The sequence below is a fragment of the Rhipicephalus sanguineus genome, chromosome 5, assembly GCF_013339695.2.
Source record: "Rhipicephalus sanguineus isolate Rsan-2018 chromosome 5, BIME_Rsan_1.4, whole genome shotgun sequence".
In the NCBI taxonomy this organism is placed as follows: Eukaryota; Metazoa; Arthropoda; class Arachnida; order Ixodida; family Ixodidae; genus Rhipicephalus; species Rhipicephalus sanguineus.
The window spans coordinates 175151203-175176620 of NC_051180.1; the positions used below are offsets into that span (position 1 = coordinate 175151203).

The 25418-nt window shown below is 50.0% G+C and overlaps 1 pseudogene; it reads left to right on the top strand.

The window, feature by feature from the left end:
* The first annotated feature begins 769 nt into the window (after window positions 1–769).
* Window positions 770–18785, top strand: LOC119395112 (uncharacterized; annotated as a pseudogene).
* The last annotated feature ends 6633 nt before the right edge of the window (window positions 18786–25418 follow it).

The window sequence follows — 25418 nt, forward strand, 5'->3', positions numbered from 1 at the left end:
CGATTTTGGTGCATATCAAGCACGCGAACCGGCCGCGAGAGCATCAGCCATTATTTTCATGCTACCACCTGCTATTTGTGTTTGTCATACAGTCACGTCAGGCAGTAACAATCTGTAGCAGTCAGTTTTCATGGCGCGCTGATCATTACATGTGAGCCCAAATGCGCCAATTTTACGCCAAACGTAATAAAAAGCCGCCCGGCAATGTTATTGTGCATGAACCTCCTGCGACAACCACGCGAAACAAGCTGCACTAGCGCAGGGTAGGCGCAAACATTCCCCGAAACGAGATTCGCGAATTCTCAATGAAGCGCTTACCTCACAGAGGCGGGTATCAGTAGTGGAAGCAAATTCTTCCCGCCTTATTCTGTGGCAAAGAGGGCCTTGCCCGTTTCCCGCCGGTTGCTGCACCCAAAAGCGCAGCACCCGGGCATTCCTCGATGCCTCGATAGGCTTTCTATGAAGTCTCAAAACGATACGGGATGTCGTAATGTTCCTGCACGCTTTCCTGAGCCTATAAAAACAATCCCTCCAAAGCGCCGTGCGTCTGCGGCCGGGAGACACTAGCCAGGCGAGCGAGCTGGACCATTTATGTGGCGAAGCGGCCGAAAAGGCGCGGCGGCGAAGAGAAAAGTAACGCGGTACTTTTCCCGTTCCAGTGACTTTACTACGAAATGCTTATGAACGACCCGTAGTGGAGGGTTCCGGAAATTTCGACACGCTTGGGTTCTTTAACGTACACCTAAATCTAAGTACAAGGGCCTCAATCATGTTCACCTACATTAAAAATGCGGCCACCACGGCCTGGGTTACCGTGACCTTCACGTCAGCAGCCGAGCACTATAACCACTTGTCGACTGTGGCGGGTGGAGTGGCGGATACTGTGCTGGCGGAGTTTATCATCTGCGTTGTGCGCTCCGCCCGTCAGTGGCCCGTGAGTTGAGCGATGAGACAATTTTTGTTCAGGCGTGGTGGTTCGCGTGGCCCAGACGATCAAGCAGTAACGGATGAGGAGTAGACAAGAACAGGACGTTTATAAACAACACGGGAAGAGGTACACGTACAGGAGTATACTCATACATATTGACAAGAAAATCATCCTTATGTTGCTCTATTTACACGAAAGAGTTCTTAGCGACACTGTCATTAAACCCAGCGCACTTACTTCGTGCACAACTTCACACTGCTCAACTCACAGGTCACTGTCGTCGTGGTGACTCAACGCGCCCATGTGCCTCAGGGAAAGGGTACCCCTACGATGTCTCGTTTGTCGCCGCGGCAGCCACATAGAATTATGATGTTAAGGCCGTCGCACTGTCCGGGCGAATACCCTGACCACGTATTTGGCGGCAACCGAGGCCAGCTCAGCTTGTCGAAGGTTCCCCGGCTTCAGCAGACCACGTAGACGCCGGATCGCCCACAGGCCCCTTACTGTGACCACAAGCATGGTCGTGGCCACGCGCAGCTGGCAAGCGTCCCAGCTCAATGGAAGGTCCCACCAAGAAAAGGATCGACGCGGCAACTGGGCGGTAGCCGGAGCGGTCGCTCCTCACGCAGCTCCTTTGCCAGCTTTTCTGCATCGCTGTGTCTCGTTGCTCGAGAATCGAATCCGGCATTCCTCGCGCTCTCTACGAGCGGCGCCAAATTCTCCCCTACTCAGCACACTCTTCCCAAATGGCAGAACGTTGTGCCGCGGATAGCGTTAGTCTAGAAGCGACGCAATGAAACACAATATTAAGAGATCCCACCACTACGCACATGCAAAGAATGCCAACTTTGCAAGCCATCTAGCATTGCACAGATGCTGTCAACCACTTGCTCGGCACACTCTGGTACGGGAGGACAAACGCACCCATTGCAGGTTTGTACATGGTCGACGGTATTTTCTAGGGTCTCACGCACCTGCACACCACAGGTAGATCCCGAGGGCACGTAAACATGGTCGGCTTCCGTGTAGACACACACGCACACACGCGCAACACGCAATGCATGATATTGTCACGTGGTCGTGACGTCGACGAAGACAGCAGTCGGCGTTTCCAAGATGGAACTGTTTATTTGGCCGAACTTGTGGCCGGGAAACGGAAAGGCAATTTACAGCAATACACACTGTATGCACTGATAGCGGCGTACAGAGCGTCGAACGTCGATCAACTGACAAGCAGTCAAGCGCGTCGGCTTTTATACAGGCGCTATCGAACTTCCCAGCAATATCGCTGGTGGCGGCGTTATCTCTCGATAAAGCTGGAACATTCGCGTGCGGCGCGAAATCTTAACAAAACGATCTACTACAATCGAGAAGCTTCTCGAACACTGCTTCGCGGACAGCCTCGAGCGTTGATAACCGTCCTTACTGGTCAAACCCAAAAAACATCAAAATAAAACAAGAAGTGGGCGTGGCATTGCCCCCCCCCCCCGGAAAAAGCATCGTCCCGATGCTTGTGAAAGAACAAAGAAGAGAAAAAAATACAAGTGCATACATAAATAAATTACAATAACAAAGGTAAAAGTAGAGTCCCCAGGTTCGCTAACGTGCAAAAAAGGCTTAAGGCGCACGACATGGACGACTTCAGGTCGTGCCCGGCGTCGCTGGGAGTTCGTAATGCCGTCCGGGATGACCTCGTAGTCAAGAGCGCCGAGACGCCGAAGAACCTTGTACGGTCCGAAGTATCGCCGAAGGAGTTTTTCGCTAAGCCCACGTCGGCGTATCGGCGTCCAGACCCAGACACGGTCGCCGGGCTGGTATTCCACGAAGCATCGTCGAAGATTGTAGCCACGGCTGTCGGTGTGCTGCTGGGTCTTGATGCGCAGGCGGGCGAGCTGTCGAGCTTCCTCGGCACGTTGTAAGTAAGCGGCGGCGTCGAGGTTTTCTTCGTCGGTGACGTTCGGTAGCATGGCGTCGAGTGTCGTCGCCGGTCTCCTTCCATAGACCAACTTGTACGGCGTCATCTGCGTCGTTTCTTGGACGGCCGTGTTGTAAGCGAAGGTCACGTACGGAAGGACGGCGTCCCATGTCTTGTGCTCAACGTCGACGTACATGGCGAGCATGTCGGCGATGGTCTTATTTAGACGCTCGGTGAGGCTGTAGCGGCAGCAGCATCGGCGTCGCAAAGAGGACGGAGACGCTCGCCCTTGCACGAGGCAGGTGCCGCTGCCACGGGCCTGCGCGCGCTTGCGTTCGAAAGAAAGAGATTAAAACACTTCTGATCAAGGCGGTCGTGTCGGGCTCGCTCTCTCTCTGGTAAGGCCGAGACTTCGCCGGTCTGTGAGGTCGCTCATCGCCACAAGGCCATTGGTCTGCGGGTGGTAGGCGGTGGTGCGGCGGTGGCTCGTCTCGCTGTATTTTAAGATTGCCTGAGTTAGGTCCGCAGTAAAGGCGGTACCTCCGTCTGTGATGAGGACCTCTGGGGCGCCATGACGCAAGACGATGTTCTCGACGAAGAACTTGGCTACCTCGGCTGCACTGCGTTTGGGCAAGACCTTCGTTTCGGCGTAGCGGGTGAGGTAGTCAGTTGCTACGACGATCCACTTGTTGCCGGAAGTCGACGTCGGGAACGGCCCCAGTAGGTCCATTCCGATTTGCTTGAAGGGCAGGTGAGGTGGTGCGATTGGCTGCAGAAGTCCCGCGGGCCTAGTCGGCGGTGTCTTCCGTCGCTGGCAATCTCGGCAAGTCTTAACGTGGTGGGCAACGTCGGCAGCAAGGCGTGGCCAGTAGTATTTTTTCTGTATTCTGGCGAGCGTGCGGGAAACACCGAGGTGTCCAGCCGTCGGGTCGTGGTGTAGAGCCTGGAGGACTTCTGGTCGCAATGATGAGGGCATGACAAGAAGGTAGTCGGTTCGAAGTGGCGAAAAGTTCTTCTTCATGAGAACGCCGTTCCGTAAGGAAAACGACGGCAGTGCTCGCTTGAATACCTTCATAACAACGGCGGTCTTGCACTCGAGGTACTCCATAAGGCCCCCCAGTTCCGCGTCGGCTCGTTGCCTCACTGGTTGCCATTTCTAGTCACGCGTTACCGTCTCTAGTCACGCCCATCTCTAGTCACGTACAACATACATACGTATACATATACAGTATATTGCAGTGATGGCAGAAACCCAGCCACAGTGTTTATCTAATTCCTATCGCAATAATATTTCGAAATGCGTGGACATTTCCACGTCCCAAGGGGGTTCGTAACCTAAAAAGGCCAACAGAGCATAATGCAACAGTCCGGTGACATCTAAAGAAATCTGGTTGGCTATTGCGTCCTAAGCAACATACGCTTGCGCTGCAAAACGACATCGTTTTGTCTATGTATTTCAATGTGGTCGTGATTTTGGCGCGATACTGACTATTTAATGCACCAACTAGCCCAACAGCGAGTACTACAAAAGGGCATGTTTACACATCAGGTGCACATGTTACAAATGAATAATAATTGTTGACTAGGAAGCTGAAATGTCGGACGGCAGTCTTGATAGCAGGCGCTGGAGGCATCATTGGCTACCTTCCTTTCTTCGCATATGCCTATCACTTTCAACTTTTCTTTGGTTTAAAGTGCTCGCTTTCTGACGGCCTTCTTTAAAAAAATATCTGGGGTTTAACTTCGCATTCTAAAAAGACAGGGCGTGCAAAAATGGACACAAGAAAGAAGTCAGGACACCACAAACGCCGACTAATAACTGAAGAGACGCACAACGGCGGCAAAGAAAAAAGGCACGAAAACTGATCTGCGCATGCCCATGCCACAGGTGGACCTATCAATCCGGCACGCGTGGCGGTCTACGTGGAAGATCACTGTTAAGGCATTTGGTTTCATCTTTATGCAAGTTAATCGACTGTTGGCTAACGCATGCACTACCACTATTCTCGATATGCCATGCTTCAATCACGAGGCCCGTTTCTTCATTTCTATGCCGGTACAACACTCCGCATTCATCGAATTTTGGCGTTCACTTACAATGTCGACAATGTAAGGATAGATTAGAAGGTGAGCCTCCTGTTAGTAATCGCTTATGTTCCAATAATCTCTGGTTAATGCTTCGGCCCGTCTGTCCTACGTAGAAGCGGCCGCAGCTGAAAGGGACCTTATACACCACACTCGTACGGCAATCAGTGAATTTGTTGGTGTGTCTTACTAAACAAATATCTGTCCACTTCTTGTATTTTACTCGCTCATTCTTCCTCTGCACAGCGGCACAAATCTTACCTAGCTTATTGGCAGCCGTGAAAACATGTTTTTGTTATTTGGAAAATGCTTAATGAAAGATGCTGAAAATAGTAAAAAAAAGTTAAAGAGCCACAATAAAGAAAGGGTTATGACGATTGTCCAAACTAAATTACAAAAGTTGCACGAAAATGCCGGACATCAAAGGAAAGTTCACCTTAAATCTGGGTCGGCGCTGTCATGCCAGGGTGAGTCTACGGCGAGGCTATGGCGGCGTCGCCTTGTCAGCAGACCGGAGTATATTGTCATGTGCTTATTCTGGCTCTTGTTTGTAGACGACTGGCACAACTGCAGATTTGTTCATCAGGCGCCTTCTCCAATAGGCGACTTGACCATTGACAAGTCCACAATCTTTCAGTTGGCTTGAGTCCTGAACCTTACAGCATTTAGCACGAACAGCCAACCGCCTACGCGTCTTAGCGCAGTCATGTGTTATTTTACACATTATTTTGCATATTTCGCCGGCTTTTTTTATCAAGCAAAAAAAAAAAGATGGACGCGCAATCCGTACGTTGTTGAAAATAGCGCACTTCGATGTTATTTGGAAGAGCCTACATATCTCTCACTGACCTTTTCATAGGTAGGTGAGTACTTGTCGAGCTACAATTATGGTCGCGTGGTTGTGACGTTGAAGAACGCAGCAGGCGGTAGATTCAAGAGAAAACATTTTATTTGGGGGAACTAGTGCCCGGGAAACGAAAAGTCAAACTACAAGCAATACACGCTGTACATTGGTTGCGGCGAACACAGCGTTAGCCGTCGATAATCTGAGCGGCGGAGCACGTCGTCGTCTTTAAATAAGCTCTTAAATAAACTTTACTATTCGCGTCCTGCGCGTTATATTTAGATTGATCTCAAACAATCGTGAAGCTTCCCAAGCACTGCGGCGTGGTGTGCGCCGAGCGTTGCTAACAGTCTTTTGCGGCCGAAGTCCGAAAACATGAAAATAACATTTATAATTGCGCGTGGCAATATAATTAGGAATAATTAATTAATATAATCTAAAGAAAACATTCGTAGTGGGCACTCCAGTGTAATAGAAACAATATGCATTCGCTTTGATTCGCGTGAAGCTGGTCTTCTTCTTTAAATCGTACTGCGCGATAGTTAGAAAAATGGTAGAATCTAAGAGAGGCGTGTAACCTCTGTCTACATGGAAGAAATAGGACAAGTGTATACCGGTCCCATGAATGGTTGTTCTAGTGAAGTTTACGGCGCATTTCTTTGATCCTTCCGTTAAAGCACTCAACCAAAGCGTTTGACATGGGATGGTAAAAAATAGAACTGAAGTGCTTGATCTGAAGCTGCCTGTCATTAAGGCTGAGGTAAAAGGTCATGCCTGGTCACACACAATTTCCGTTGATATACCAGTGGCGAAATCCACCAGCGTGAGCACAGAGGGTGTTTCAAGGAATTTTCCGAAAATCCTGAAAAATAACGGAAATGGCGAACTTCGCTGCGGCCTTCATAATTACTTTTCCTATTGCGGCAGATGCGTTGAGGTGGCTGAAGACATTGCCGCAGTAATTAAAGTAAATACATTAATCAGTTTATTATTGTGCATGCGTGGTCATGGTAAATAGGAGAATTAAATTCCTCCCTGCGAAAAGGCAGCGATCTTTTGAAATCTAGAAAAAGTGGTCACTGGTAAATATTAAGAAGTAATCATACTCGACCAAACTCACCCTCGAAGCCACATACCGGAGCGAAAATGAGCGCACTTACCAGAATTACGTCCATGTTGGCAACAACGATTGAAGGGGTGCTAATTCTTTTACAAACCATACCGTATGTGTGAACCGCCTGCTATAATCCCGAGCGCAGCCCGCAACCACACGAAACGAAGTCGATTGACTGTTGATATAGCGACGCTTGGTTATTCCGGGCGTCTCGGAAAAATTCGTTAGTTCCGCTCTTCTGAGTTTTGGTTGCACCGGTGAAATCGGTCCGTTTTAATCAATCTGGTAAAATTACCTGCGGCCACTTTTGAGATATATCAAAGCAGCAATGAGTTCGTTGCAGGAAGGGCGCCAATTTTCCCATAAGACAAGACCGCCTGGCTCCCATAATTAAAATGCTATAGACGGTTGTGCTGTTTACAAACACATACCCTGGACGGCTTTCGCTTTCGTGCACTGACGTAGCATTGGCGGGGAACAAAAGCCTTGGTGGGTAGCCCGCAGATTTTCAACACTTCTCACCCTGTGCCTAGCCAAATATTTCAAATAAAGATGCTTCTAATCTATACCGAACATTATAAAGGAGTCCTGACACAAAAATTCTCGCCCCGCGTTTTTTTGCTGCAATGTGTTGCTGGTGGCCTGTTAGTCATAACACGGCACATCGTTTGCTGCAGGGCGCGACAGATAATTAATTAGAGTCTCCTCATTACCGACACAGCCTCAGTTTCGGTTTGACAGAGTTCTAAAAACGACAAGCCGCCGGGTGCAACTATCACCACCCAGCGAGTGAAACGCTCGGTCACGTGAGCACACAGAACAGTGACGCATTTCCGCGCGGTCTGTCGTCGTGGGGCTCAACGTCGTCTGATGGCGACGCTTTTCTTGCGGCGGGGATGGAAGAAATTTTCGACGTGGCGAATCACTTCAGGTTTGACCCGCTGGCGAGGAGCGATTCGTCTGTAAGCGCGTCAAAACAGAAATGGGGGCTACAACGTCATCACAACTTGTACCGGCTGCAACGGTTACGTAGGGGAAGTAGGGGGGTCACCTCGGGTCACCTCCGAGGATGTCAATGCTGTCAATGCGCCAGGTGCAGCCTATAATGCTGAATCGCGCTCGCGAACTTCAAAATTCATATAAAATACCTTCCAAGCTTTATTCGCTGTCGATATTTTGCAGATGGTACACGCACATACACGGTAATCGATCCAGCAGGCTATCTCGGCCGCGAAATTTTGTGTCATTACCTCTATAAGAGTTAGTCCTTAATATATGCGTCTTCCTTTTATATGAAGGCGGAAAAAGGGTCTTTCCTTACTCTGACAAAACTTGAAAACACGCTTTCCGCTTCAGGGTTAGAGAGTGATAAATGAAGAACCGGAAGTTTCTTGGGGTACAGCACCTGCTGCTACTATCACAGTCTTGAAACCGTTTATTTAACCTAATGTTCTTCAATATTGCCGTAAATGATATCTCCAACAATCTTTAGGTGCCTGCCAATACAGAAAAGTAATTACAGAAATTTGTTACAGCAATACTTCTTTGCAGACCTTGTTGGTTCATACTTGTAAACTCGACTTGCTGCGCAACCAGCAGGAATGAAGGAGGAAGACAGGAAAGAGCGCAGTTTCGCTCTTTCCTGTCTCCCTCCTTTCCTGCTGGTTGCGCCGCAAGTCGAGTTTCCATATAATTTTAGAAAATGCGAACAAATATTCCATTTTGCCTATTCTTTAATGGGCAGACACTTTTCTTGAAACACTGCCTATACCTATTCCTTTTTCGTGACGGCGGAGACGGTGGTTCAGGAAGATCGAGATCTATGTACTCCTACGACGTGCATACGAACGCTATACATTCAAGTGGCGCGCTTTGCTGGAGTTTCCTTTTGGGAATGTTCATCGGCATGTATCGTGCGAACTTAGCCACCTCTTGATATCCTCCTGAGCACCGGGTACGTGCTTAGTACCGTTTGGGTAGCCTTCCTTGGTGTTTTGGTTTCCAGAGAGGGGTTCTTGTGCGTTCATTCGTGAACATACGCACGTGATGCTTTCGAGACTATTGATTGTTTGATTGTTTCGTTAAAAAAAACTCGAAAGAGCAGCACTGAAGTCTACCGCGTAGGTAGAACAAGCAGGCTGTTGATCCCTTGCCCTTCAAGATTTTGCCTACCTTAACTCTGCGAACTTCCAAACACGTCTCCTTTTTCTGCTCTAGTTGAAATATCTGCCGGGATTTCGGGAATCGTACGTGACTTCCTCCAATTTTTCTCAGAATTCGTTGGGCTGCGTGCGCCTTGTACAATTCTGATGATTATCGTGGTTTTGGGACGTAAAACCACAGATATTATTAGTATCAATTCTGATAATATTGTAGAGAGGTTTGTACAGGCATTCAACTACGATAGCGTCTGAAAAAAAAAACGGTGAAAAGATTAACAACTTGACTTTCTGTGCCTGCCAGTGTGACGAGTGGCTCTTTAACGTTTATTGAGGGCACTTACTGTGCAAGACGATTAAAAAATTCACAAGGTTGCTTATGCACTCACCTAAGACGACTCGAAGGCGAAAGCCATCTTCTTTTTCTTAGTCGATGTAATGATCCTGCCCCGCCACCCTACGAATGCTTTCTGCACATAACGTGGTTTTGCATTGCAGCCTGTATCGGAGGCACCTCACCTAGTTTTGCACTGGCTCCGTGATCGGCCCACGTTTGACCAAGTTGCGATGTAACGTAATGACGTAATCATGTTTCGTTACTTCATGCAACGTCATTGTGACGTCACGGTGACGTTCTAATGAAGTCATATTTTTTTTACGATATTTGCCATCATGATAGCGTCATCGGGTGATGAAGATTTTCGCATCACTCATTTTGATGCCGCCGAGGTGGTACGCCGGCCGATTTCCGCGTTTGATGAGGCTGTTAAGGCATTTATTTGATGGCATTCAGCTACAACACGTAATAGTGACAGTCGAACAAAGCACGTAATCCCAGCGTGAGAGGCGTTCTTTCAGGAAGAGCCGAAGAGACTCAGTAGAAGGCGCTGGATAGCGCCACCCATTACTCAGTTCCAAGGCTTCACTACAATTACTCTGGGTACGAAAAGGGAGTCGCCCGGCGACCTAACAGCTTGTCGCTATAAGCGGGTCTAAGTAGCGCTCCACGTTGACAATGTAGCACCTTGCACGGCGCATGTCAGGAGATGGTTCAATGCGTTCGATCAGGTAGTTCACCGGGATGTGCGCTCGACGACCCGGTAGGTGCCTTCGTATTTCGGTAGTGGTATTGAAGAGAGACCAGTTGCTGTAGTAGGGACCGAGAGCCATACGAGCGCTCTGGGGAGGAACGTGGACTCAGAAGTGGTGGTGCCACCGCGAAGGCTCTTCTGCCGCTCTTGTTCGTGCTTTGGAAAGGTCTTTGCAAGCTCGCGACACTACTCAGCAAGTCTGGCTGTGGCAGAAATAGGCGCACACTCGGAGGGATCCAGCTTGTATGGAAGGATCGTGTCGATTCTGTACGAAGGGTGACTGCCGTACAATAAGAAGGGCGAAAAACCAGTAGTACTCTGAGGGGCGGTATTAGGCGTAGGTAACAAAGAACCGATTGGCACCCCTATTTGTGTGATCGGCGGCGACGTACATTGAGAGCATGTCGCCGAGCGTGTGGGTAAAGCATTCGGTTAGGCCATTCGCCTGCGGGTGGTAAGCAGCAGTTTTGCGGTGTACAGCATGGCACTCTGTGAGAATGGCTTCAACGACTTCCGACAAGAAGACACGGCCTCAATCTCTGAGCAGCTCATGGGGTGGACCGTGACGCAGTATGAATCGGTGTAGTAGGAAGGAGGCAACATTGCGCGCTGTAGCCGCTGGGAGGGCGGTGTTTCGGCGTATCGCGTCAGATGGTCAACAGCGACGATGGCCCAGCGGTTACCAGCCGACGTCAGAGGAAGTGGTCCATACATAACAATGCCCACGCACCCAAACGAAAGGTTAGGCAAGATAACGGTTGTAGACCGGCTGGCGACACGTGCGTTGAAGGTTTTCGGCGTTGGCAGTCGAGGAAGGAGCGAACGAACTTCTGCGCGTAGTGGTAACATACCTCGCAAGAAATATCGTTGTCGAAGGTGGTGGTAAATTTTGTATACCTAAATTTTGAAAACCCTAAGTGCGCGCATTACGAATCAGAGTGGAAACGACTCGCATATTTCAGAACGCAGACTGTGGGGTATCACTCACTGCCACTGGCGGCCATCGGCATTGTAATTACGTCGGTGCAGTATGCTGTCACGAATGGCGAAATGGTGGGCTTGACGACGCAAATGCGCGAGTGGATGGTGTTGCCGACGGATCAATAAGTCTATCAGCGAGGCGATCCATTTATCCCTGGCTGTTCGGTGGCGATGGTGTGAACGTGCGGAGGAAGAAACGGCAATGTCAGATACTGAGCAGGTGGCATTGTCGTCAGTCAAGGGAGAGCGCGAGAGGGCGTCGGCTTCAGCGTGCTGGCGTCCGTTGCGGTACAGCACGCGGATGTTGTAGTCTTGCAGGCGAAGGGCCTAGCGGGCGAGACGGCCTGAGAGATCCTTCAATGACAACAAATGCGCGTTCAAATGGGCGACCATACAAATAGGTCAGAACTTTGTAAGAGCCCAGATCATCGCCAGGCACTCTTTTTCAGTGGCGGTGTAATTGGTCTCGGCTCTAGTAAGCGTACGACTTGCATATGTCACGACATATTCCGGGAACCCTGGTTTGCGCTGCACAAGGACAACGCCGAGACCTACAATCGTTGCCACTAACACCGCTAACCACGTCGGCCTTGAAAATATTTTGACCATTTCCACACCGTGCAAACCATCGGCCAGCGAAGCTCACGTCTCCCTCTTCAAGCGTTGTGCTTTCCTTCTAAGTTTCGGCAAATTTTTCACTGAGTATTTCTTCAATCTTCGGTTAAGCCATGTGGAGCCGTTCTGGGGGCGTGGGTTGTCCTGGAAGGAAACCTCAGTTAAGCTGTTGTCTGCGATCTTGTCTATGTTGGTCATAGGTCCAAAATAAGTGTCGTCGAAGAAGGAATGATGCGCCTGCCAAGTGCGCCTCTCTTATGTATCCCCTAGCCGCTCACTGATGGCTGACTCTGTTTTAACATTAGTAAACCGCCATTGACTGCCTCCTCTTGCTTAACTTACAGTCCCGGAAAACGACACTTGTTGCTTCCTCCTCCTCACTTTCCACTTCAGTCACACCCCTCCGTAATCGATCACGTGACCTTTCGTTCTCTCACTAGACTCCTTTGCCGGTAAGCGAACATTTTAGCGAGCCGAACGACAAGGCCGCTGGAACAGTATCGAAAGACAACTTCACTGTAAAATTGTAAGGGAACTGTGACTGTATGGGGCACCCTACGGCAACGTTAAAGTGCCCACAACCTCGATAGTTTTGACGTCCTTCATAACCAATGTCCATCCATTATCTCTGATTTTCATTTACGAAGCATTTGCCGCAGCAGAGAGCAGCCAAAAACAAGAACCATAGTTGCGCTTTTCAACGTAAGGCTGTATGGACAATTAAGCTAATATGGCGGGTAGTGTCTTGTCGCCTAGTTGTCATTTAGTCAAGATTCGTGAAAACTAAATTCCTTGGTTTCCGGGTTTGGTGACGTAGAGCCACAAAGTGCTCATCGTTTATCTCAGTGACGGAGAAGTGGCACTTTTAAGGTGTAGTTTGAGGAAAAAGTTATTTACTTTCAAATTTTCATTTTATACAAATCTTACCTTTCAGTAATTACCGCAACGAAGGCAGCAGCTGAGTAATCAATGGTACATTCCTCTTATATGTACCTCTGTCACGCCACAGGTTTTGATACTGGACGAACCGACGGTAGGTTTGGATCCGGAGACGCGGCGCAGCATATGGTCCTTGGTAAAAGAGCTACGTGGCAAAGCAAGCATACTGCTGTCCACGCATGACATGGAAGAAGCCGATGTTCTGGGCGACAGGATCATTGTGATGTACAACGGTAGCATCGTCTGCTGGGGCTCACCTAGCTTTCTCAAGAAAGCTTGTGGTACGTTTTCCACGCGGCCATAGCCCACAGTTAGAAATATATCTGCTTACCTGAAGGGACGCTCAAAGACAATTACAACTCGGCGTGGACTATTGAAATACCATTTTAGAAGCCTCGCAATGCTTGTTTTGTGGCTGGGAAATGCTTAGGTTGAACGAAAATCGCTCTTTAGTCACCTGCATACTGTCAGCGCATCAAACAGACCGTCTCTGAAGGAATAGTGACGTAAGCACTCCCAAAGCCGCCTTAGCGCGCGCTGCGCCAGCACCGTGCAGTATCTGGCAATACTGCGCCTCCACAAGAAACGTTCGCCAGTATACTTCCTCTTATGATTCTTTTCGCATGCTTTGTTAGCCGCTGCTGCTTCCACTGTAATGCGGTGTTTCACACGACGGCATAATTACGATGAACCGCTTTATACACGGAAACTGCTGTGTAGCTTCAGGAAGCTGGATGTGATCCGGGTGTCAGTTTGACATTGCGGCCACCTCGTGTGTATGTGTGTATTTGTGGTGGTGCCTTTCGGTGAGCCGGTGTCTAGCCGTTGGTGCGCCACCGCACATAAATGTTACACGCTCAACCCGCATGTAAACGTGAAATTTGTGCGAACAGCCTTTACTTGTGTGACCGACGTAGAGGCACGGAGAGCGAAGGTTCGCGAAAACAGCCACAGGAATTATATGTAGCCATTTTCATTATTACAGTTTTACTTGCTTAAAACCTTGAAACCATTGCTTTATTCTTCCATTTCCTTCACATGGTCACACAGCAGCTGACAAGACGGATAGAACAGCTCTGCGGTGAAGCAGTACTTTGAAGGGCGGGTTACACAGCTTGGTTACGTTATGACTGGTTTCGTAATACTCTGCACGAAAGTACAGAGATCACACAATTTGATTTTAACGCTATAGCGTCAAAGAACTCGATTCGCAGAATTCCGATGTTGGTGTGGAGGGAAACATCAGCGTCACCCATGGGCGAAAATTTGAGAGATGGAAATAAGTAAATATTATGAATAACACGCATCTAGACAAAGTGAATCACGACGTGGGCGAAGCTATGGGTATCGTATGGGTGAGTAACCATAGTGACCGAGCGTTGCCCATAATGTAAATGAGTGACAAAGTGACATAGAGTGACATAAAGAGTAGACGACAAAGCTTGGTTCTAAGGCCTTATGTGTACGTTGAAGTCGGCGACTTGTGTGAAGGCTTTGCTTGTAGGTGTTTATATTGTTCTGTCCAATTATGACTGATGGTCGTCTATTGTAAACCTTTTTTTTTATTCACAGAGACACATGTTTCAATTATAGCAACGGTTTCTATATACTGTGACAGCAGGCAGTGAGAGTCGACGACAAAGCTAGGTCCTAAGGTCCATAACATGTACGTTGAAATCGCCGACAAGTATAAAGGGTTTGTGCTTGTAGGTGCTTTATATTGTTTTGCGACAGTTATGATTCAGTTAGGGTATAGTTAAACCTGATATTTCGATTTTACACGGTACTGTCCTTGTGAGTACGGACGCCAAACGGACGGACAAGCCTCGGGCTGAAGGTGCTCCGTCCCCTAAAAAACATCGGCTCGCGTGGGAGTTGTGGGAATCGAGCGCGCCCTCCCCTTTGGCGCCTCGTTCCCCAGCTAGCGCGTGTGTTGGCCCCGCGCGGCTCGAGCGCCGGAGACCGCCATTAATCGGCGGTATGGCGAGACCACGGCGGCAGCGCCAGGCCTCTTTGTCTGGTGCGAGCCATGCGTCGGCTTCCCGGCGCGCGGGCACGCGTCCGGGCATGCTGCACTGACATGTCACATGCTCACGCCACCAAGCTAGCTTACGTCACTGCGCAACGCCTGTCCTCATTGGCCGCCAGTGACAACCCCTTCCCCCTTGAGCTCGCTTCTGTCTGGCGCGGGCTTGCCGCGGGAGATGCTCTCAGGCTAGCATGAGAGGTTGACGCGCTGCTCTAGCAGGCGGCTTCTCGTTCGTGTGCTCGACTGCCCTTTGGTGATAGTCGTAGCGCCGCTGGCAAGCGTAGTCGATCGGTCTTGCGGAGTTCCCTTACGGCCTGCAAGCCCGTGACTGTCGTACTGTGCTGCATCTTGGGTTAATAAACCCGTGTGTTGTTGACATCCTGCTCGAGTGCCTTTTCTGCGCCCTGCCGGAGTCGACGAACCCGGCCGTAGCGTCTTTGTTCGCTGCGGCAGTGGAGAACGTCGCGTCCCTTCGCGGTCGCCTCGTAGGGTAAGCTTTGTGCTAAACCCATCTCCACAGAGTCAAACACAGACCTTCTTCGTGGCAAGCAGGTGTCCCTCTACAGAGCCACGCCATTGCTTGTAGCGCCTACCGAGTACGAAAAAAACATATACGAATGCCTCGGAACGCGCGCAGTCTTATTAACGCATGGAATGTTGCGTGGCAGAAGCGTGGCATCGCGCCACGTTTCAAGACATGTGAACAGCACAGCGAGTGGGGAGTTTAAAGGCCACCAGTTACAAAGCGCTCAGACGCCTTCAATCGTCATCATCCCCAAAGGCATAAAGAAAGTGATCAGCTGCGTACGTTTGCATATTGCCATACGGGTAGTGGGTGCTTGGCTGATTCGCAAAATGATGATTTATGGCGTAATGAACTTCAGAAGAGTTTATTGTTGGGCGAGTTGGTGTTTTGACAAGGAAACCATCGTAGTAGCGCAACTAGACAGGACACACAGCAAGGAACAGACGAGAACAGGCGCACACTAGCAACTGACTTTATTGAAGGCGATCCACCACCTTTATACATCAACAACCTGCGCAGGCACACCGTCACAAAGTGCGCCTGCGCTGTCTGTTACTTGCTGCGTGTCCTGTCTAGTTGCGCTACTTACGATGGTTGCTATGGCGCAGTGGGCGCTTCACAAGTGTACTGGCAGTAGGCATTTTAATATGGTTTGAATTGGCTAATGTTGCGCGTACACATAGATATACCTTTCCATGCTGCATGGTTGAGGTGTCCAACGAGAAGCGAAGGGAGGCTACCGATTGAGAAGGCGATGCGAACGGGACCCCATTAAGCTATCGCGTTCTATTCTTGAGGCGAAACTCCAGCTTCTTCCAACTTTTGAAGGCGAAAGCCTTAGATGCCTCATCGTACGCGCAAATTGACCGTCGGCGTCCCGTGGCGTGGGGTACAGCACGAGTGATGCAAAAAACCATCACCACCCAATGACGTCACTATATGACGTCTTCATGCCTCCACAGATCGCTAAAATTTATGACGTAGTCATGACATCACAAATTTTCGCGTGGTGTCACGTGACGCTACGTCACGTGATACCGTCATCACATGACATCGCAGCTTGGTCGATGGCGTGCCGATCCCAGAGGCAGTGCAAAACCAGGTGAGGTGCCTCCGATCCTGGTGGCAGTGCAAAAGCACGCCAGGCGCAAAAAGGTTTCGGAGGGTGGCGGGCAGGATCAGTACTTCGACTGAGAAGAAAAAGATGGCTTTCGCATTCCACTCATCTTAGGTGAATGCACAAGGACCCCTGTGAGATTTGTATTTTTTTTTTTTGCTGCAGAGATGTCATGGCCGAGGTTTGCCTTGTGTCACCGATAAGAAATGATCATCATCATGAACCGACCCGCGCTCAAGCACTACCCAAGCACTCTGTACAGATGGTTAACGAGAGCAGGTGCAACGTGCGGCCCCTTATTGGTGTTTGCCGCCCGTGTGCTCCCTTGTTATTTTGAGTGGACCACGTTGCTGAGTGATGGGATTTGCCCATATACTATGGTATATACGCACTCTAGAAGTTTTACGGCAGAGGTTTGCTGGGTGTCGTAGACAGAAAATGATCATCATCATTAACTGTCACATGTTCTCTTCGTCCTCTTCTTCATCACCTTCCTTTTCTTCTTCTGCTTCGCTCTCAGACCACGTGCGCCTATTTTCCAGGCGTGGGATGCAATAACTCTGATGGGTGAGGGAACAAATAGACATAGAAAGAAAGAGATAGAAGACACAGAATAAAAAAGATAAAAAGAGCAAGCATTGCCGTATCGAAACTCAATATTCGGCGGGATGCATAGCTTTTGAGAATATAAGAGCGCAAAACCACATTCCCAAGGATGAGATTCACAGGACGAGTGCTAATTTCATCTACCTTTGTTTGAGGCTTCGCCAGCCAATATATGCAGCAAACCTAATGCATTGTCACAGACGCGCTATCACTTCAGAAGTAATGATCATTATACAACTAAATAGCGTATGAAAACACGGACAAGGTAAAGACAACAGACAGGTCGCGGCGCTCAGTCTCTCCCCTCCAAAGCTTCACCGACGTGTCAATTACTGGAGGGAACTCTGGCGCTAGTGTCCATGGGAGCTTCAACGCATGGCACTTTAGCCAGCATGAGTATGATGGGTAGTAAATGCATTTTCAAAACTTCGTTCTTTTGGCTCCGTTTCGCCCCGTGTCGCCTGCACCGCTTTGTCACGAAACAAAGTTGAGCAAATGTCAGCAGTTCCACTTCACCACTTTATCCTTTTTAGGCTCAACAATTCAAATCCGGTCACGAGGTTCACAACGGTTCATTCATTTATCCTAAACGAACGCTAAAACACAGCAATAGGCAAAGCGTCAAGTGCGTTTGAAGTCGTAAGCAAAAAGATTAGGCAAATCTGTGTACTACGAGGAGCGTTCAATAAAGGTGTAGCGACGGCAACATCGGCGTCGCAAAGAAGAGGACGGAGACGCTCGCTCTTGCACGAGGCAGGTGCCGCTGCCACGGGCCTGCGCGCGCTGGCGTTCGAAAGAAATAGAGATTAAATACTTCTGGTCAAGGCGGTCGTGTCGGGCTCGCTCTCTCTCTCTCTGGCAAGACCGAGAGTTCGCCGGTTTGTGAGGTCGCCCATCGCCACAGTTTGGTGACCCCGACGTGATCGTGGCCATAAGTTTCCGTGGCAAAAGCGACCCTGGAACAGACTGACGGTACAAGTTCTCGAGACCTGAATATTCCCGAGCAACGCGGTGAGCCTTCCTGCTCAGCCATCGCTGTCCGCCTTCCTCAGTACTGGGACCAGCATCCTTCGGCGTGGTTTCTTCAGGCGGAATCACAATTTCAAGTTGCTGGTATCCGCTCCCAAGCTACGAAGTTCCACTACGCTGTCGCGGCACTCTCGTCCACCGCCATTGATGAAGTAGCGGATCTGTTGAGCAACCCGCTGTCTGCGAACGCCTACGACGATCTCAAGACGACCCTGCTACGGCGCACGGCAGTTTCACAGCGTGCTCGCATACAGCAGCTTCTGTCCGCTGAAGAACTCGGCGACCGACGCCCCAGCCAACTTCTTCGCCGAATGAAGCAGCTGCTCGGAGACAACGCGAGATCCGTCGACGACGCGCTGTTACGCTAGCTGTTTTTACAACGACTGCCGGCTAACGTGCATATGGTTCTGGCAACAGCTTCTACCATGGACCTCACCGGACTTGCCGCGTTGGCCGACAAGGTGATGGAAGTAGCCACGCCAGCCATCGCAGCCACGACACCGTCGACTGGTGAGAGTACCACCACGCTGCGAACTTTGCCGTCTTTTTCAACAGCCCAGTCGCCGCTGGACGCCCTGTGCGAGCGCCTCGAACGCATCGTCTCTGCAGCAGAACAACGCCGCGCGTCACCTCACCGTTCACGCCACTGAAGTTCCAGTAAGCCGAGACGCACACCCACTAGCCGTGACGCGTCACCAACGCCTGGCATCTGCTACTACCATCGCCGTTTTGGAAACGACGCTCGTCACTGCCGCCGTCCTTGTGCGTGGCAGGGAAACAGGCCGGCCGACCTCTGACGGCGACCAGCGGTCCGGCCCAGCATACAAGTCGCCTCTTCTACCTCACGGACTGAGCCACAGGACAACGTTTCCTAGTCGACACTGGTGCAGACGTTAGCATTATTCCTGCTCAACGCTCCGACCGAAAAACGACACCTGTGTCGTTTTTGCAAGCTGTCAACGGTACCAGGATTCCAGTCTACGCATCACGCTCCGTCATGCTCAATCTTGGCCTCCGACGAGCGTTTCGCTGGATTTTCCTTTCCCCTGACCCACTTCTATTTATTGCAGGATGCGGAAACTGCGCATGTGTAATGTGTAAGTCACTATAGGTCACGTACCAATGTGTAACTCTGAATGAATAACGGTCTTACTTTTACAGCTGTTGAAGTGGTGTGAAGTGTGATAATGGATGCAGTGACATACAGAGCAGTCATCAAGTTCTTGTACTTGAGAGGTCGCACTCAAAGGCAGGCGCTCGATGAGATAAAAGACGTTTATGGGGAGGATTCCCCATCATATGATGTAGCGAAGAACTGGCATCGGCAATTGAAATGCGGTCAGATTTCGGTGGAAACAGCTCCAATTCCAGGGTGATCCCTCTCTGCTATCGATGAACACACCATTCAGCAAATGGAGGCCGCCATTTCGGAAAATCGGCACGTAACCATTCGAGACCTAGCCCAAAATGTGAAGATTAGTGTGGGATTCATTGAAAAAATCACTCAGGATCATCTTCCAAGTGTAAGGTATCCGCTCGCTGGGTTGCCAGGCTGCTCAGACCTTTCCAAAGCAGGAACGAGTCGAATGCTTCCAGTTGTCTTACCATGTGCCATGGAAACCAGCACGACTTTTTCAACAGACTGATTACGCAGGATGAAGGTTGGGTCCATAACTGTGATCCGGAAACTAAAGTCCAGTGGACGCAATGGAAGCACTTGTACTCAGCGCATCCAAACAAGGCACGCACCCAGCCCTCGGCGGGCATGGTCATGCTCACAGTATTTTGCGACGAGCACAGAGTAGTCTTGATGGATTTCCTAGCACAGGGTGCCATGATAACTGGGGCATACTATGCTTCACTGCTGCGGAAACTGCGGGAGGCCATCAAAAGCAAGAGACGTCGCATGCTCACCAAAGGTTTTTCGCCTTCTGCAAGACAATAGCCCCAGTTCACAACGCACATGTTGCCCAGATGGATGCATGCTGCGGCGGCTTTGAAATTCTACCGCACCCCCTTATTATCCCGACCTCGCACCATCGGACTTCCACCTCTTTCCGACAATGAAGTCAAATTTGAAGGGCAAGCATTTTCCCGAATGAAACTGTTTCCTGAAGTCACAACATACCTTTAGGAGCACACTGTCGACTTCTACAAGTGAGGTGTTTATAGTTGCATAAAAAGATGGGAGAAGTGTGTCCCTGGGTGGCACCTATGTAGAGAAGGACTAATAAATCTGCAAAGTTTCGTTGCTCTCCGCCCACAGGAAGTAGGTCAGGGGAAATATTTACTGAATGCCTCTCGTACCAATCATTCCTATGGTGGCTGAACGATCGCAGCGCCAGAGTCCCTTCTAGTTGATCTTAGGAAACTCTATGGGTGCCTGGAGCGGCCAAATTCCCTTACATCAGCGTTTTGTTGAGTTACGCGAGATCTGATCCAAAGAGTAGGGTGCAAGCATTACCTCGTATAACATTACGATTCGTCTCTATCGCATTCATTTCTTCGCCCTTAAGCGAAAGTCTGATTTTTCGCCAAGCCAATATATTGTAGCGCATGCCAGCCATGCGACTACCGTTTTACCTACTGAGCTACTGAGCGTTTTAAGCACGTCTGCGCGCTCAATGAAACTGGAGGCCGCTTGAGCTTCGCCTTGAAAAGCGGAACGCGATAGCGTAATCGTTAACCGCATTTATTGGCCGTCATAATGACGGTTTATTTGGGATAAGCGTTTTATAAAGGTGTGTTCTCAATAAATATTTCAGTTGTGAGTAGCACGCCGTTCCATTTTCCCGGCTTTCTTTCGCGGTTGCCTTTCCCGCCTTTTCAAGTATGAAGTATTATTCCGGATGCAGTCGTTTCTCCTTCGCAATCGCTAGCCTAGCTTCGCTTCAACGGTGAACACCGTGCCGTGAGGAAGAGAACGTCTCTGCGCGTAACACTGGCCATTACCAACTGTCCTAGAATGCTTACTTCAAGCAGAGTCATTCAATTCTCTTTATGGTCACGAAACTGCACAGTCACGCTATGGGCGAGCTTCATACGCTGCTCGAAAATGCCGCAACGCGCCGCCGCTGCGCCACAGAGGTGATCGTCTGCGTCGTCCGCGTATTGAAATACTCGCGCAGTGCGAGGACAAGCTGCTAGATATCATATGTTCAAGTTAGAGGAAACGCTGTCGCAGGACTAGGATGCCTAACAGATGTTGCGTGCCGGGGTGCCGTTCCGGCTACAAGGGAAGCAAAAAGGTGTCGTTGTTTTGTTTACCGTTAGACAAGCAGCAGCGCGAGAAATAGAAGCGGGCCATACCGCTGCAAGAAAGCGGTGATAATTAACTTTGAGTCGAAGTATACACCTGTGTGTTCGAACCATTTCGACGCCTCGGACATTATCACTGCGTATGATTTTAACATCAACGGATACTCCGTGTCGCAGAAACGCGACAAACCAACGCTGAAGGCTGACACCGTTCGAAGGATTTTTGAAGGACTTCCTTCGTATCTCACAAAGCGCAAACCTCGATCTCGCTCATCTACAGTGCGACCACCATGCAAACGACCACGCGCGTCAGCCTGTGAAGAGGTCCGAGCGTCGCCGACGCCCTGTTTAGACCGCACCGTAGTGCGTGTCGTGCGGAAACGCCTGGCAAGAAAGGGACCAACTGGGAGTGTAGCTGCGCGCCGATCACATGCTAAGTGCTGCACTGCTCGGCCCTGTCGGCTAGACGAAAACAAGTCATATCGGTTGTACGCCAGAGTGAAAGCGAAGCACTATTACAACGAAGAGAAGGTGTTATGAGAGTCCAGTGCAACTCTCGCCGGCGCACGCAGCGAGCGAGCGAGCGCGCTCACCCACGTTTCTTCCCTATCGAGCTTCCGGACCCAAACAAGTGCAAGCCTTCGAGCCCGGACGCCACGGATAACTCGCTTCAATGTGCCGAATGAGGAAGAACTACGAATAACACTGCCAGCGTTAACAAAAGTAAGCTGTTCGTCAGCGGTTGTATTCCCGCAGAGTTACCTGCTACAACTACGAAGCGATACGAAGTAGGTTTCGCTACGTCGTCGGCACCAAGCCGGCCGGCGGCCGGTGTGAGTGCGTTGCCGGTGCAGGTGAAAGAAACGTTGCGTAGAATATGCTTCACAGAGAATAATGTCTTCTGGAATAAAGTACAGGTCAAACTGTGTCTTTCTCTGCACGCCACAACTGTTGTCAAACATCTAGCGTGAAGGCGAGACGAATCAACTTGCGGCCGGCGGCGTACAGCGAGCGACTTACGAGCATGGTGAAACAGCTGTGCCTGCAGGTGGCAAAACTCATACAGAAGTCCCCTGCTACGGCGTTCGTAATTATATATCTTGGTATTCTGTCGTTAATCCCCGAATTTTTGTATTTTTTCTGCTGATACCACCGCGAGCTGCATGTTTTAATTGAGCTGGTTTTTTTCCTCCCGGGTGCTCATTTTAAAACAGAAAACGCGTTCAGAAATGTATTTATGCATGCTGAGTGCTAGAAGTAAAGGCGTGAAAGCAAAGCGACCGTTGCGGAAGTTTAGAAAGCTTAAACACCGAGGCTTCCCACACACAACCCCAGCGATAGCAGCGTTCGCATCGCCTCTCAAGCACAGCTGCACTTCTGGCGGCGGCCGCTGGCTCCATATGAAACTGACGCGGCAGTTTCGTGACCATAAGAAGCATTGAATGACTCTGCTTCAAGTTAGGTCCGGATGAGACCACTACGGCATAATTCTACCTCGTGCAAATTGGCGAAGCACCCACTACGCGTCCGTAAAGCGACACGCTCACCCGCGCAGCTTCACATTTCGTTGATTCTGTTGACGACGCTGACGAATATTCATGGCCGTGCGCTTTGCATGTTGGTGCTACATACGTCTCTTACGTTCGTTAGATGCACACTGAGGAACACATGAAGGCAATGGGTCTGCTTCCGAGAGAGGGCACCGTGTCCTCGGCGCATGCGCTGCTGCTCAGCCCTCCGGTTTTGGGTTTTTGTGGGATCGCACAACAAGTAAACCGAAATTCGGGAACACCGAATTTGCCTCCTCACTCTGTCTGAGCCACCACTGATCTTACTAACGGTCCGGGGAACGGCGACGTCTCGGAAGCCTCTGTAGTGGTTCTTCCAGATTGTCGTCGAATAGGAGTGGTGCGGGCGTGACGCAGCACAGTAGGGCACATGTAGTTGGCGGCTCTTGCGAAATTGCCAGCCCGGCAGTCTGGCAGGAAGAAAAATCACGCCATCTCCCGCTAAAGGGTACCATGAGGCGATGCGACGCAGTTTTTCGGCATCTAGAGCCCGCGTTTCAGAGGGGGAGTGGTGAGGGGGGAAGTGGGGAGGGGAAGTGGAGAGCAGAATGGGAGAGAGGACGTGGAGAGGGGGAGGGGAGAGGCGGAAGGCGGGAGGGGAGAGCTGAAGTAGAGGGGGAGAGGGGGAGAAGGGATCTGGAGAGGGTTTGCGCATGCGCAGTAAGGTGCTCATGCCGCACACCACCACCACCACCACCGGATTGAACTCCGCTATAAGATGCTTCACATCTAAAAGGAGGAACGAAGATTGGAGGCGATTGCCCGGTAACTGCTTTAGAAGTGCTGCCACGGATTGCTTCTTGCCTCGTTGTCCGCATGCGGTTTATGTGATCTCGCGTGCCACCTCTGATTAACCAAGACCGAGGACCTACGTGCTTGACTATGGATACGTTCATCCACACAGGCCCCCTGTGAAGTTCTGAGGTAGACGATTTGATTTTTGCGAATTCGCTGATTTTCTTTCCGTTCCTCCTCCATGAGATGGATGTCTGAGGGCTTCTAGTACGTCAGTGCGGTCGGCCGTTCGTGACCAAACGTCATCATGGCGAGTGTTTTTTTCGTGCCGGAATGCATTGTAGTATGCGGCTTGAATGCGAAATTGGGCGCGCGATAGGTGCTGTGTTTCTTTTCGCAAGCGCTTGATTGAAATCGAAGACCATGCGTCCACTTGACCGTTCGTGGAAGAATGGTATGGAGCGCCTGTGACATGTTTTACTCCGCAAGGTGTGGATTCGAGCTAGTTGATACCCACTGATCAATACTTCTTGCGCAAAATTTCTTAGACAACGGAGGAAACTTCTTGCGCCCGTCCGTGTCTGCTTCGTCACTTGTCTAAGAAAGTTTGCGCAAGAAGTATCGATCATGTTTTACTCCGTTTCGTTTGGAGAAACTGTTTCGACCGAGATGAAAGATAGCCTGCTGTCAGTGACCATTTGCCGTGGCGCAACAGCGTAGTCCAAGATATCTTTATTTGGGGGGGGGGGGAGGAGGTCCTACTACGTTTCATGTATGTTCGTACGTGCATTTCTGGGTGTGTCCATATATACACATGCGAAAGCGAAATATTCCGGGGCGTTTGAACCTCCGCATCCTCACTGGCTGCGCTAGCGGTCCTTGATTAGGTTTTCGACTGTATGCTCATCATTCGTCGTACTTGCAACCGTTTGCTCAATGACTCTACGGCAAGCAAGAACATGTAGCCTTCAAATGGTCATGCAAAATTCATCTGAATTATCTCCCATGACTGCATTGCTCTTCCCATTCTGGATTCGGTGCCTTCGCTGGTGCCCTTCGATTTTCCTGGCATGGTCTCCATTTTTGGACAGTCTTTTCTATGCATCCGCTGAGTTTAGGCCATAGAAGGCAACCTCTTGTAAAAGTCTTCATAACCACGATGATTCTGTGGTCTCAATGAATGATCTTTAAACCTTCGGGGCAAGCTGCGATCGAAATTGCTACTCGAGAGCCCCTGAGTAACCACGCTTGAGCGTTGACAGCTCGGAGATAGCTTAACATAACGCCGGGAGTCATCGCCTTTCCGTGCTCGCAGTTTTTCTTACCGGGCTTCTTGAATCAATGCTGAGAGCGTTTCTGTCTTCACGCGATAGCTCTTCAATGCACTGGGGCAAAAATTGGGTATCAATCGCATATTTTGGCATCTGATCATCACCGGGTAGGTATGGCTCGTCGTCATATCCTTGCAGTGGTAGCCTGCTTAATGCATATGCGTTCTAGTTCCGACTGCCTTGTCTGTGAAGAAGGTCGTAGTAGTAATCGGGCAGGTTCAGGGACGATCTCGTCATGCGTGGTGACAAGACATGTGGAAGCTGCTTTTTTCGGCCCTAGGATGCTGAGTACCGGCTGGTGATCAGTTGTGATTGTCAGAAGCGTTCCACTTATATACTTCTACAAATGATCAACTGCGAATACCACTGCAAGTTCTTCCCAATCCAGTTGCGCATAATTCCACTCCGCCTTGCAAAGCGTTCAGTACGCGAAAGCAATAGGTGCTTATGCTGCGCTCTCATCCACTAGCAACAAGACAGTGCCAAAACTATAGGGTGAAGCATCGCATGACATGCGAAGAAACCTGCGCTCGTCATAGTAAGCAAAC